We start from the raw sequence: 14601 nt of genomic DNA, 5'->3' as shown, positions 1-14601 counted from the left end.
TAAATCATAAGATAGGCAAAATAGGAAGAAAGAAACCATTCAGTGAGTTACCGAAGAGGTAGAATGAGCGGAGACTGTTAGGGGCTGTCGAGAGAGATTTATAATTTTGAAGAGAAAAGCTGGCAATAAGATGTGCCACTTAGAAGGTACTGCCAGAACACGACAAAGAATAACAGCGACGTTGGTGTACAAGAGGAGGTAAAAAAATAGGAAACGACGCTAGTCATTGAGAATAGATGACTAGAAGAACATGGCTGTTGCCTTAGGACTCCTTCGTGAACATTTTGAAAATCCTGTGTAGAAACTTTATAACACTCACAAAGCAAATGTGGTTCTACCTTTGGTACAGTTTTTCTTGTTTAACCAACCATACATGTTTCGGAGAAATTTCTGTATTTACAGTAGGTTTTATTTAGTATACGTTGAAGAATGTACAAATAATTTATGCTTTATGATATTTAGAAGTTTTCTGAGATCATAGTATTTACATAACTACAAGTACTTACAGAAATATTAACACGGAAAATAAATATATAGCATATTATCACATACTGCTGTTCAGAAGTCTGTTCGGGATTTTCACTACAGCTTAACTACAATTATTGCCTTCCTGTATGTCATCTGCAGTTAATAAGGTTTTATCATTGTTTTGTTACGTAATTTCTCACAATCTTTTTAATTTTACTTTCCCTTTTTTACCTTTTCAAGCCTAACATTATATTATCGCCCTTTTTCTTTCTAGAGCAAACTGTTGTTTTGTAAACGATGGAAGTTTTTTCTGTAGCCTTACTGTTGTTACATTATGTCGTTTTGTAAAAGACAGCATTACTATAGACACAAAAAAGGCTAAGCAAATAAATAAAATAAAAAATGTATTAAAAAATAGTGAGAAGTTACGATAAACGCTTATTGATTGCTGATGACATACTGGAAGGTAAAAATTTTAGCTGAGCTTTGCTGCAAATACCAAACAGACTCGTGAACACCAGTACGTAGTAATATGCTATGTATCTATTTTTCATGTTATTATTTCTTTCAGTACTTACAGTTATATAAATACTGTACGCTCAGAAAACTTCTAAATATCATAATGCATAAATTCTTTGTATATTGTTCAACAGATAATAAATAAAACCCTTTGAAGATGGAAAAACTTCTCCGATACATGTATGGGTAACAAATATGGTTTTTCAAGGCCGAAACACATTTCCTAATCACATATTAGGAAGCAAAAGCTGCCAAGGAAATATCTTCCATCACAAAATGTTTATATAAGCTTTCATCAGAAAATGATTATATCAAGTAACACCTCAAACAAAACTTTACGATGACATAATTTCTGAAAGCTCAATGTTGCGTCTTGTATAAGATGGAATGCGAGTTGAATAATTTATCGAAAATAATTCATGGGATGTGGTACGACGTGTTTACGTTTAAAATGTTTTGAAAACTGATAAAATCGTAAGAGATCTGAAAGTATTCTTTAACGTTATGAGCATACTGGTCAACAACATCAAATCTGAATAGTGTTCTTTGATAAGTCTCCGTTGCTAAATTCAAAAATAAAATCACCTTTTGGCTCTCGGACTCAGTTTCCTTGTGACACGCTACTCTCTATCGAAATCGTTGAAAACGCTGAATATTAGCTATGATCCAAAGACTTAAAAATATTTTTCAGATTTGACTTATGAAAATTTATCGAATTGTGTATGAGGAGCAAAGGTTCAGAAATCTATCTGCAGAAAATGAAGGTGGCTTGGAAGCATGGCTAGAGGGCCCTGGTTGAACATATAGAAACACGTTCTGTGTGTGGCTGCTTGCAACCTAGCACTGAGAGATCTGGCAACTGCTAGAAGTGAGTGCTTGTTATTCAAAGTTTTTAGGGTATGTTGTTGGAGTTTTATCTTCATTCAGAAGAATAAGCGCTTCTTACATCTGGAAATAGCGCAAATTGTTATTGTTATGCCTGTGTGGAGTTTGCAAACGCTAAATGGATATCTTTCTATCTTGTGAGAAGTGCTACGAACATTATTTCTGGTGTGGAGTTGGTGACCAGCAAAAAAAAAAATGGTCCATCCAAAGATAAGCTGTTCGACATGTACTCTACTCCTCACAGGCTGATTAAAGGCACGAGGTCACACTTATTTTGTTGTATCCATGATTTGACACAACGGACTTCAATATTTATCTAAAAGTAGGTGGAAACAACACGAAATTGTGGAAAAATGTGCAATTCACCATCTGCTATAAGAAATTTCGAAACCTGTGACTCCTGGTGAATGTAGCGATGATCGTGTAGTAGGCACCGAAGGAGATATGTATGCCGATACAACATTTCAAGGCCACTTTGAACCAAGTGAGGCACACTGTTTGCCTCAATAAGATCATAACGACCTTGTTTCCGATTTAAATTTGTCAAAGAAGTGGGGTGAGCTTTCAGGTTTGAGATTAAAACGATGGCTTCATTTCTTTCGCATACAAAGAAGATGACACGGCTTTTTTGTAATGAGATCGAGACCCCTATGGGATCTGTTGGCCATGATTTCAGTGTGAATGAGTAGTGTTTGGTCATAGATCTCAAAAATGTTAGTCTGAAAGCAGTATTTCTCCACAATGGGAACAAGGGTCCTTCTCCTCATGTTGTTCATGTATTGAATGTGAAGAGGTGTGAAAAGATCATCTGAGAGCTATTCCTCACACTTATCCAGTACGAGAAATACGGATGTATATGTGGGGATCTAAAAATAATCTCGAAATAAATGCCATTTTTCTCGGCGTACAACTCCGGAGCACAGATCAATACCGCTTTGTGTGTGAGTGGGAGCACTTTCTTTGGCCCAAAAGATGCGTATCTACTTACACTGCACATGAAATTAGGTCTAGTCAATACCTCTGCGAAAACCATGGACAAACTCCACGTGGAATCATTTGCTTGCGAGAGAAGTTTCCAAGGATCAAGTGAAGCAAAAATGAGTGAATAATTATGACACTACAAGCTAGAGAGGTAGAGTCTGATAAATATTTCCTTGGTTTGTTGAGTAGTAACGAAAGAAAGGCATGGTTGTCTTTCACATGTGTCTGAAAGAACTTTTTATGCTACAATAGGACAAGACTAGTGTAGTACTGTACAAGAACTACAAAGAACTTAACATGGTATGGGATGTAACATGCCACATAAACTATGTCTCTTGAATGATCATTTGGGTTTCTTCTACCAGTGGCGCCATTAGTGAAGAGCATGAAGAAAAGTTCCACCAATAGACTCCTCAAATGAAAAGCCTTATCGAGGCAAAGTGAGTACCGCAATGGCGTCTTCCTGCTGATCTTCACGGAGTGACGTTCTTGAGGTAAAGTATCGCAGGAAATCGGCAAGCAAATAGTTTTTGGGATGACTTTGTACTTTCCATAACTTTTATGTTAGTCATTTCCTTTATTTCTTTGTGAAATAACAAATGTTTCTCTTTTTTAATTTGAAGTCTTGTTTCGAAAAATTACATATAATTCATAGGCTGCTTTAAGCATCAACGAAATATATTATTAAATGAAATCTGAGGCCAGAATAGATATTCTTAAATCAGATCGAGTGAATTGTCTTCAAGAACAATAGCAATATGCCTTAATATTGTAACTGAAAAACGAACTGTTTTGTTGAACGAGGTTATTTACACATCTTTTTTCATTTTTTATTTTAGTTTATGTTTGACTTGATTTTAACAAATAGCATATTTCAGCTGCTTTATACCGTCTCACAATCAACTATCACTTACATTCTAGAAACATTATGACATAATCAACCATCTAGAAAAGGTATTTCAAAGAAATTGACATAGAGAGGGTAAGGAAAGTCCCTTGTCAGTTTGGGATACTATATACATATTCAGGAAAAATAATGCCAAAAACTGATCAATGACAACCACACATTCTCTGTCATGAGCTATAGAAAAATTGGTGGACTATTTTAAGATGCCTAGGGACCGCTGTAACACTACAGCAGTATTGTGTAATTACTATGCAACCGTGCATAGCCTGTTTCAGCGAGGTGTGATCTATATAACTGCAAATTTTGCAAACTAATCATGTGAATTTAGAGAGAGCGAAGTACATAATATGGTCACATTTCAGAAAACAATGCTGCACAGCACTAAAACAATCTTAAGTGTATTTCCTGCAGATTAAAGAAAGAATGGGTTTATTTAAGAAGGAATTAACATCTAAAAGTTTGAGAAATGTATAAGTTTTTCAAATTGACTTAGATGTGCCATTTTGTTTAAGAATATGTGTCTTTCATACAGAGCATATTTTTGCTGCTTCCTCTATTGATCTACTGTTTCAGTGAAGTTATGAAGCTGTCTCAGTAAGCCTGGGGAACGGAATTAAATACTGTGTAGGTGAATTTAAGTGAGCTGACTAGTGTGAGTAGAGCAGTGTCAGTGTATGTAAATTAATACTAGAAAAACATATGCTGGTGTGTGCCTATTTATGTTTTCCATCTGATTTGTCTTTTACATGACTGCAGGAGCAGTTACGCCGTTTCCTTCTGCTGCTGTGTGGGAAACAAGAGGCGTGATGCCAAATAAGTAGAAACCGCTATATCTAGAAGTGATCTGATTTGAAGAAGAACTATAATGGAACGTTTTCGTAGTAGTTACACATAGTTCAGATATACAGATCTGTTTCCTCATGAGTTACCTATTATTCATATATTTATACTTCCCTGTAATACTCTACAGAATGATCAAATGACAGATCAACAAAATCATCAACATTGTGTCCTATGACAAGAAACAGATGCCTATACTTCCCACTTTCAAATGGGAACATGGCAACAGAAATTACACCATATTCTTTGAAGAAACCTGTGCAATTGGAATGGGAATAATGTCACAGAAATTAGTTCTGAGGTTGATTACAGTGCTAGAGATGAACTATTAATGGAGCGTATTTTATATGATACACTGTCGTGCGCAGGACCCTGTATTTGCAGTAGTTCGACAGCTGAGAGAATTACTTTGAACACTGTGAAGTCGGAAACATATTACACGTCCGGCACACTGTTTCGGTGGTAATTTTCTAGAACGGCAGTGTCCACATAGATATATGCCTCTTGGCACTGACAAAAATTGCAAACAAACGTAATTAATCGCATAACTCTCATAGGGTGAAACACCAGACACGATAAAATCTAGCTTCTGCGTTCTAATGTAAATTTGACTGAAAAATATCTATCTCTTGATATCTCTGCCATGACTGCTGTCAGAAATTTATAATAGTGCTTTGCTGCTGTTAACTGAAACAGAAAGATCAACTTATGTTTTATTTAATCTCTCCCCTTCAACTGCTGCTAAACTGCTTAAAGGCTCACAGTGACATCAAACAGTTTACAGATGCATCCTTTTCTAAGAAGAAACAAAGAAAGAAGCAGAGACCAACCTGACTGCAAATATTTCTCTTACAGGACTTGGAAATTGTCGTCGTATAAGTGAAATATTTTGGAGATGCTGTAGTGGCAATAGTTTACACATATCTGTAGGGCAAAAGACGAAAGTACTCCAGAAACCTAGCGTATGTCTGACACTGTGTAACAGGGAAACACCAGTAGAACTTTGTTCCAAAATAACTTCTGTTTTTTCGTAAAACATCACCTATTAAACAGTAAATGAATTATTAATAAGTTTATGTAGACAAGCGAAGCTTATTTTGTAATGACTTCATTTTTTACTCGAACTGTGCATACTTTATTAAGAGAACAGTGTGACCATAGTAGACATGAAATTCTTTTAGTATCAGATCACACAAGGGTATCGTAATTCATTTCATCTTCTTTGCAGGTCAGCATTAGATGATATGAGTACGTTACAGAGTAATTTGTCAAAGAACAACCTTACAGTCGTTCTTTGTCAAGCAACATGCATAACATTGAGATATATATGTTGATGATTCGCTAAGAAGCTGAAACCGGATTTGAAACCACTTTTTAGTCATTTGAAGCTGAAGAATATACAAAGAATTTCGCTTTTGCAGTCCTCCCTCTTTGCAGTAAGTTTCCAGTTTATTACGATGAATGAAGTGTGCACATTCTGGTCAGTGTGCAAAATTTAAACAAAGAAACAGGCGAGCGAACAATTCAAAAGTTACAGCTAATGACAGCAGATTCAATGAAAGTGAAAGCTGCTTTACAACTTTATACAGAATTGCTTTTTCTTTTCCTACAGCTATTACATTATTGTCAACTGTTCTTTTAGTATTTTGGTTCATTCAACTCAATCCCATATTTCTTCATATCTCTTGTTAATATTCTGCATAGCTTCTTGTACTTTATTATCTCCTCTCCTTCAACAATTCCACATAATTTTTCCATCAGTGTACTTTCCTCTTAAACAACCTAAACGTTTCTCAAGGAAAGCAACGAATATTAGACATTACAATTCCTTGGCGATACGAAAACACACCAATAGAAGAGGGAAACAAGATGGGAATGGATGGCAAAATTGAGAACTTACTGTTTCAAGTAAACATAGCTCTTATTAATAGAGTAATTACACCATGCAATGTGATAACGGATTATCTTCATAAAACAAATGGTAAAAAAAATTGAAGCTAGACTAAAGAAGTTTATGTTGGGTAACTGCCTTGTTCTGTAACATGCAGGTTATGAATTTCAAAAGTAATACATATGTTGAGCAATTTTATTGTTAAATGTATATTCTTTTCTGTGATGTGAAATGGTCTTTAAATAGTTAGCATACAAATTATCACTCAAATTTCGAAATAATTTGTTAACATGTATTACACAACTGTCAATATACTAATATGTACATGAAGATATGAAGAAAGGTTTGGAGTCAATAGCATAATTTCTAACTAAGCTGGAGAAACAATTATTTGGGCTTTCTAGCAGTAGTTTGCGAAACCTGATTTATCAGTGTATTACGCACTTAGGAAAAACCTACAGTATGTTCTGGAAACAGAATCTAGCAATTTATGTTATAAATTCTGAGTTTAAGAGAATAATAAGAGCAGCACATTCGTGAGAGACATCTATGATTTATTGTCTGGTATCATGTACTACCATAAACTGAACCCCATTAAAATACAAAACAATATAAAGCTAAAGATGCAATTACAAGAACGTTCTATGATGGGAAGCAAGCTTGTTGACGACTTTAATTTCTGTTGTGTGGGAGAACAATTGAAATTTCATTCAGTGCAATTTGCATTTGCAAGGGGGTAAGAATGAACACAAAGTAAGGAATGATTGTCGTGCAGCGCAATAAATGAGTCAAAAACCTATTTTATTATGATGGTTGTGAAATCTGTGTCAAAGAGTGGGCCTAAGAAAGATGTTACCCCTAGATGCCCACTTGACACAAACACACACACCAGAATTCTGAAAACCCACTGGCTTTGCAGGAGGACACTGCATGGTTTAGTTCTATCTCCAATTTTAGCGTGCACATCTTTTCTTTCATACCGCCACTAAGAAGTTTCTGGCATGCGAAAGATGCTAAAGTATTGATGTGGCTGAGACATTAAAATAAAAGTGTACACAATTTGAAACTGTAAAACTGTGTAAACATCTTTGTGAAGGCAGCCACTGTTGTAAGAGGAAACAATGACTTCCGAAAACACGGAATTGTAATAGAAATATTTATAGAAATATTGAATTCATGTACTTCTAAACAACAGAAGTAGTTCTTCCTGATACTGACTTATGACCTGCGCTCAACAGACCTTGAGAAGAGTCTAATACAGCTATCTACTTCCAAATCAGCTGTCAGATCTGAAAACTTTTGATGAAAAGAAAACAGTGATATTTCAAATCTACATAAGTCAACAGTGCTTAGTAATTTCCGCTATTTAAGGAGGATAATGAGACAGTATCAAGAAGCAGGGCTAGAAAAGTAGTGAATAAATCATCATTGCAACCTACATTCAAAGACTAATCCTCAATAAAGCACCATACAAGGACATGATGCCGTTTGAAGAGACCATCAACGGAAATAGTTCATCAGAAAATGTGAATGGAAACGAAGTTAGAATTTTATCACAGCTATTGAGATTTGGTACAGCAGCGGTAAAATCGAAAGATACAGGTGACTTGGCATTATGTAGTGTCTGTAATGTATGTACATCCATTCCAAGTCTATAGGAGAATGTTTCAGATGTTAAGAATTCAATAAATAGTCACACTGTTCCAATGCAGCTACAACTGCAGAAACGCTGTAATTCTCTCTTTTTTCTCTGTCAACAAAAATGTTCGTTGAAATGTCTATTTCAAAATATCACTTCAATATAACATACATCATTCACGAGAGAAAGGAAAAAAGCTTTCCAATAGTGATAAAACTCTTCTGTGTCTCTAACAATCATTGCATATTATCTCAGCATCAAGCTTAGCAGATAATTTTAACGAAGTCTTCACATCAATATTGATTTTTAATTATACACTACTTAATTTTTTAAGTAAATCATTCAACATCTAGAGTGCATTGTTCTTAAAAACGAACAAAACAAGGTAGATACAGAATAATAACTAGACATGACTGCTGCTGTGCCCGTTCTGAGTGAGATAATTATCTTTTAGTGGATGGAAATCGGTGACCCAATTTTAATTCATAGAACTGAAGATAGATGAAAAGCTCTCTTCGAAATATCTCATTCCTGATTCCTGATCTTGTACACAAACTGACTGCTGTTATTTTCCCTACTAATGTTACATCAACTGATAGGGAAATGCTGAAGTATGTTTACTTTAGGTATTTCTAAATTATTACATTTTGCGATGTTGTATATTCAGGTAACTGTTCATTCATATAAATCATTCTTAACTCAAACTACACAAAGACTTTTGGTCAAGCACTTCTCCTTGAATTTGAGGTTAATAGTAAGGACTCACTGGAAACAAAATGTCAGATACAATCGTTGAACAATAAACTGAAATTCTTTTTGAGCTTACAGAAATATGTGTGCTATTGTGTAGGAAGATGTGCAGTGTTCTGTAGGTTTAATTTAGACTTCTAACAAAACTAAAAAAGTTGATTTAGAAGCACCAGATTTCCAAATGAAGTTGATATTTTTCTATTTGCCAGTCTAATTTTCTTCTGTGCAGAAGTTTTTGAGAGTATGTTAGAGCCACATAATATGAGTTATTGTAATTGTAAATAGTTTTGCTGCATTTTTTATTTTTTTTCACTTTTGAATACTCACATTACTGGCTATCTGAGAATTTCACAGTGATCTATCACATGGCAACTCAGTTCTGCCTCATAGCTCATTACTTTGTCAATGAATTTATAGATGTAATGAAATCCCACAAAAAGAATCACTTTAACATGGTTAATTATATGTCTTGCAAATTACTATTTACATGTTGTTGTTAAGGTCTTCAGTCCTGAGACTGGTTTGATGCAGCTCTCCATGCCACTCTATCCTGTGCAAGCTTCTTCATCTCCCAGTACTTACTGCAACCTACATCATTCTGAATCTGCTTAGTGTATTCATCGCTTGGTCTCCCTCTACGATTTTTACCCTCCACGCTGCCCTCCAATGCTAAATTTGTGATCCCTTGATGCCTCAAAACATGTCCTACCAACCGATGCCTTCTTCTAGTCAAGTTGTGCCACAAACTTCTCTTCTCCCCAATCCTATTCAATACCTCCTCATTAGTTACGTGATCTACCCACCTTATCTTCAGCATTCTTCTGTAGCACCACATTTCGAAAGATTCTATTCTCTTCTTGTCCAAACTGGTTATCGTCCATGTTTCACTTCCATACATGGCTACACTCCATACAAATACTTTCAGAAACGACTTCCAGACACTTAAATCTATACTAGATGTTAACAAATTTCTCTTCTTCAGAAACGATTTCCTTGCCATTGCCAGTCTACATTTTATATCCTCTCTACTTCAACCATCATCAGTTATTTTACTCCTTAAATAGCAAAACTCCTTTACTACTTTAAGTGTCTCATTTCCTAATCTAATCCCCTCAGCATCACCCGATTTAATTTGACTACAATCCATTATCCTCGTTTTGCTTTTGTTGATGTTCATCTTATATCCTCCTTTCAAGACACTGTCCATTTCGTTCAACTGCTCTTCCAAGTCCTTTGCTGTCTCTGACAGAATTACATTGTCATCGGCGAACCTCAAAGTTTTTACTTCTTCTCCATGAATTTTAATACCTACTCCAAATTTTTCTTTTGTTTCCTTTACTGCTTGCTCAATATACAGATTGAATAACATTGGGGAGAGGCTACAACCCTGTCTCACTCCTTTCCCAACCACTGCTTCCCTGTCATGCCCCTCGACTCTTATAACTGCCATCTGGTTTCTGTACAAATTGTAAATAGCCTTTCGCTCCATGTATTTTACCTCTGCCACCTTTAGAATTTGAAAGAGAGTATTCCAGTCAACATTGTCAAAAGCTTTCTCTAAGTCTACAAAAGATAGAAACGTAGGTTTGCCTTTCCTTAATCTTTCTTCTAAGTCGTAAGGTCAGTATTTCCTCACGTGTTCCAACATTTCTACGGAATCCAAACTGATCTTTCCCGAGGTCCGCTTCTACCAGTTTTTCCATTCGTCTGTAAAGAATTCGCGTTAGTATTTTGCAGCTGTGGCTTATTAAACTGATAGTTCGGTAATTTTCACATCTGTCAACACCTGCTTTCTTTGGGAATTATTATATTCTTCTTGAAGTCTGAGGGTATTTCACCTGTCTCATACATCTTGCTCACCAGATGGTAGAGTTTTGTCAGGAATGGGTCTCCCAAGGCCGTCAGTAGTTCTAATGGAATGTTGTCTACTCCCGGGGCCTTGTTTCGACTCAGGTCTTTCAGTGCTCTGTCAAACTCTTCACGCAGTATCGTATCTCCCATTTCATCTTCATCTACATCCTCTTCCATTTCCATAATATTGTCCTCAAGTACATCGCCCTTGTATAAACCCTCTATATACTCCTTCCACCTTTCTGCCCTCCCTTCTTTGCTTAGAACTGGGTTTCCATCTGAGCTCTTGATATTCATACAAGTGGTTCTCTTCTCTCCAAAGGTCTCTTTAATTTTCCTGTAGGCAGTATCTATCTTACCCCTAGTGAGTCAAGCCTCTACATCCTTACATTTGTCCTCTATCCATCACTGCTTAGCCATTTTGCACTTCCTGTCGATCTCATTTTTGAGACGTTTGTATTCCTTTTTGCCTGCTTCATTTACTGCATTTTTATATTTTCTCCTTTCATCAATTAAATTCAATACTTCTTCTCTTACCCAAGGATTTCTAGCAGCCCTCGTCTTTTTACCTTCTTGATCGTCTGCTGCTTTCACCACTTCATCCCTCAGAGCTACCCATTCTTCTTCTACTGTATTTCTTTCCCCCATTCCTGTCAATTGTTCCCTTATGCTCTCCCTGAAACTCTCTACAACTTCTCGTTCTTTCAGTTTATCCAGGTCCCATCTCCTTAAATTCCCACCTTTTTGCAGTTTCTTCAGTTTCAATCTGCAGTTCATAACCAAGAGATTGTGGTCAGAATCCATATCTGCCCCTGGAAATGTCTTACAATTTAAAACCTGGTTCCTAAATCTCTGTCTTACCATTATATAATCTATCTGATACCTTTTAGTATCTCCAGGATTCTTCCAGGTATACGACCTTTTTTTATGATTCTTGAACCAAGTGTTAGCTATGATTAAGTTATGCTCTGTGCAAAATTCTACAAGGCGACTTCCTCTTTCATTTCTTCCCCCCAATCCATATTCACCTACTATGTTCCCTTCTCTCCCTTTTCCTACTGACTCCTTCCACCTTTCTACCTTCCCTTCTTTGCTTAGAGCTGGGTTTCCATCTGAGCTCTTGATATTCATACAAGTGGTTCTCTTCTCTCCAAAGGTCTCTTTAATTTTCCTGTAAGCAGTTACATGTATGTAATATATTCAGTCATATGGAAAGACATCAAATTCATGTATGGTTCTGCTAGGTAGACTAAAATATGCTAGTGTCACACCCCTTTTCAAGAAAGGCTGTAAGATATTAATAATAAAAGACCAGTCTGAATACTTACCTCATTTTTGAAGATACTGGAAAGTATTATTAAACGATAACCACACCCGTATCTCTGTAAACACTTAACCTCAGTTTAAAGTTGAAAGGAATCTGTCCAAAGAACATGCCATATTTCAATTCATTACTGATAATATACAAAATTTAAATGACAAAATACTACCAGCTGATATTTACTGTGACTCATCAAAATCATCTAGTTGTGTAGATCGTAGTATCTTCCTAAAGAAGCTGTAATACGGTAACAGTGGACTTCCAGCTGTCTGGTATTCGTACTGTCTAACTGAAACGATAAAGGGTGTTGCATTATAAAGTCTAGGAACTGTGTATGACGAAACAGCGCTTTCCCAAACCAAATAATCACTACAGATGTGACACTGGAAGAGATGTTGGTTAAACTCTTGTTTCCTTTTTATTTGTGTTTAAGTGCCCTTTCATCACATATCCAAGTCGCAAAAATTTTTATGGTCACCTATAACACAAGTATTAGAAGCAACTCCAAAGGAAATATTTCCACCCTTAAAAATTGAAATGAAATTTTCTTCATGATTAATGAAATGTTTATCTGCAAATCAACTGTTACTGAAATGTTTTTTACAACACAGATAACTCTTAAAATTGAAATTTTTTTCATGATTAATAAAATGATTCTCTACAAATGAATTGTTACCTAACTTTTTTTTTCAATGCGAGCAATTCTGGATTTTGCACCCATGGTTTAGGAGTAGCGTCCTTCATTCATAATGAAAACATCTTCGGTCCCAGGCTCCAATCCCGCCGCTGCTTAAATTTGCTTAGTAATCAGCATTGGCGGCCGAAGACTTCCGCCATAAGAAGTCACCCTCATTCTGAGAATAGCCTTGTCACAGAAGGCGGAGGAGCGGACAGAGAGGTTCAGGACACTATCTTGTCCTAGGGGTGGGATACTGCCCCTAAAGGCGGGAGAATCAGAAATAATCAACGGTATAAGGATGCAGAAGGGAACGAGAACATCTGCATTAAATACACCTAATGTGTATCCAGAGACCATGTGGCCTGTAATGGAAGAAGTGTCATGACGATCTCTCCATTGGCAAAAGATTCCAGAATAGTCCCGCATTCGCATCTCCAGGAGGAGACTGAGAAGGGGGAGATTACTATGAGAGAAAGATTGAATAATCAGCGGAAGGATAACGTTCTACGAGTCGGGGCTTGGAATGTCAGAAGCTTGAACGTGGTAGGGAAACTAGAAAATCTGAAAAGGGAAATGCAAAGGCTCAATTTAGATATTGTATGGGTCAGTGTAGTGAAGTGGAAAGAAGACAAGGATTTCTGGTCAGATGAGGATAGGTTAATATCAACAACAGCAGAAAATGGTATAACGGGAGTAGGATTCGTTATGAATAGGAAGGTAAGGCAGAGAGTGTGTTTCTGTGAACAGTTCAGTGATAGCGTGTTCTTACCAGAATCGACAAGAAACAAATACCGACATCGATACTTCAGGTATACATGCCGACGTCGCAAGCTGAAGATGAAAATATAGAGAAAGTGTGTGAGGATTTTGAAAGGGTAATACAGTATTTAAAGGGGGACGAAAATACTAACGAAAATAATAAGAACATTCATAAATATATTACTTGAGGAAGAAATGTCTTGCACTATTCATTACGAACCTTTAAGACAGCTTAGCAAGCAGTGATATAATCAATCATATAAACCTTTGGCCATCTATCGATTGTTGCAAAGAATACAACAGATAATGAAACACAAATCTGAACCACATATCTTCCTTCTCTATAGCAGAACATCAGAAGCGAATGTGTAATAATGTGTGTGTGTGTGTGTGTGTGTGTGTGTGTGTGTGTGTGTGTGTGTTAGAGAGAGAGAGAGAGAGAGAGACGAGAGAGACAAAGAGGGAGGGAGAGAGACAGATACAGAGAAAGTTTAACACAGTTATTAATCACTGTAGGTAAAAAACGCTGTAGCTTAAGCCACCTGCATGAATGGCCAGCACGCTGCGTTCTTTTTCGTCGAGAAAGTGTGTGTAGTTGCAGAACTGATCTATTACACACCATGTCATAAGGTCACAATTACGATCGGTATAACATACAGATAAATCAATCTACACTCCTGGAAATGGAAAAAAGAACACATTGACACGGGTGTGTGAGACCCACCATACTTGCTCCGGACACTGCGAGAGGGCTGTACAAGCAATGATCACACGCACGGCACAGCGGACACACCAGGAACCGCGGTGTTGGCCGTCGAATGGCGCTAGCTGCGCAGCATTTGTGCACCGCCGCTGTCAGTGTCAGACAGTTTGCCGTGGCATATGGAGCTCCATCGCAGTCTTTAACACTGGTAGCATGCCGCGACAGCGTGGACGTGAACCGTATGTGCAGTTGACGAACTTTGAGCGAGGGCGTATAGTGGGCATGCGGGAGGCCGGGTGGACGTACCGCCGAATTGCTCAACACGTGGGGCGTGAGGTCTCCACAGTACATCGATGTTGTCGCCAGTGGTCGGCGGAAGGTGCACGTGCCCGTCGACCTGGGACCGGA

The sequence above is a fragment of the Schistocerca nitens genome, chromosome 6, assembly GCF_023898315.1.
Source record: "Schistocerca nitens isolate TAMUIC-IGC-003100 chromosome 6, iqSchNite1.1, whole genome shotgun sequence".
Lineage (NCBI taxonomy): Eukaryota > Metazoa > Arthropoda > Insecta > Orthoptera > Acrididae > Schistocerca > Schistocerca nitens.
Note: the sequence above shows the minus strand (reverse complement) of the source record.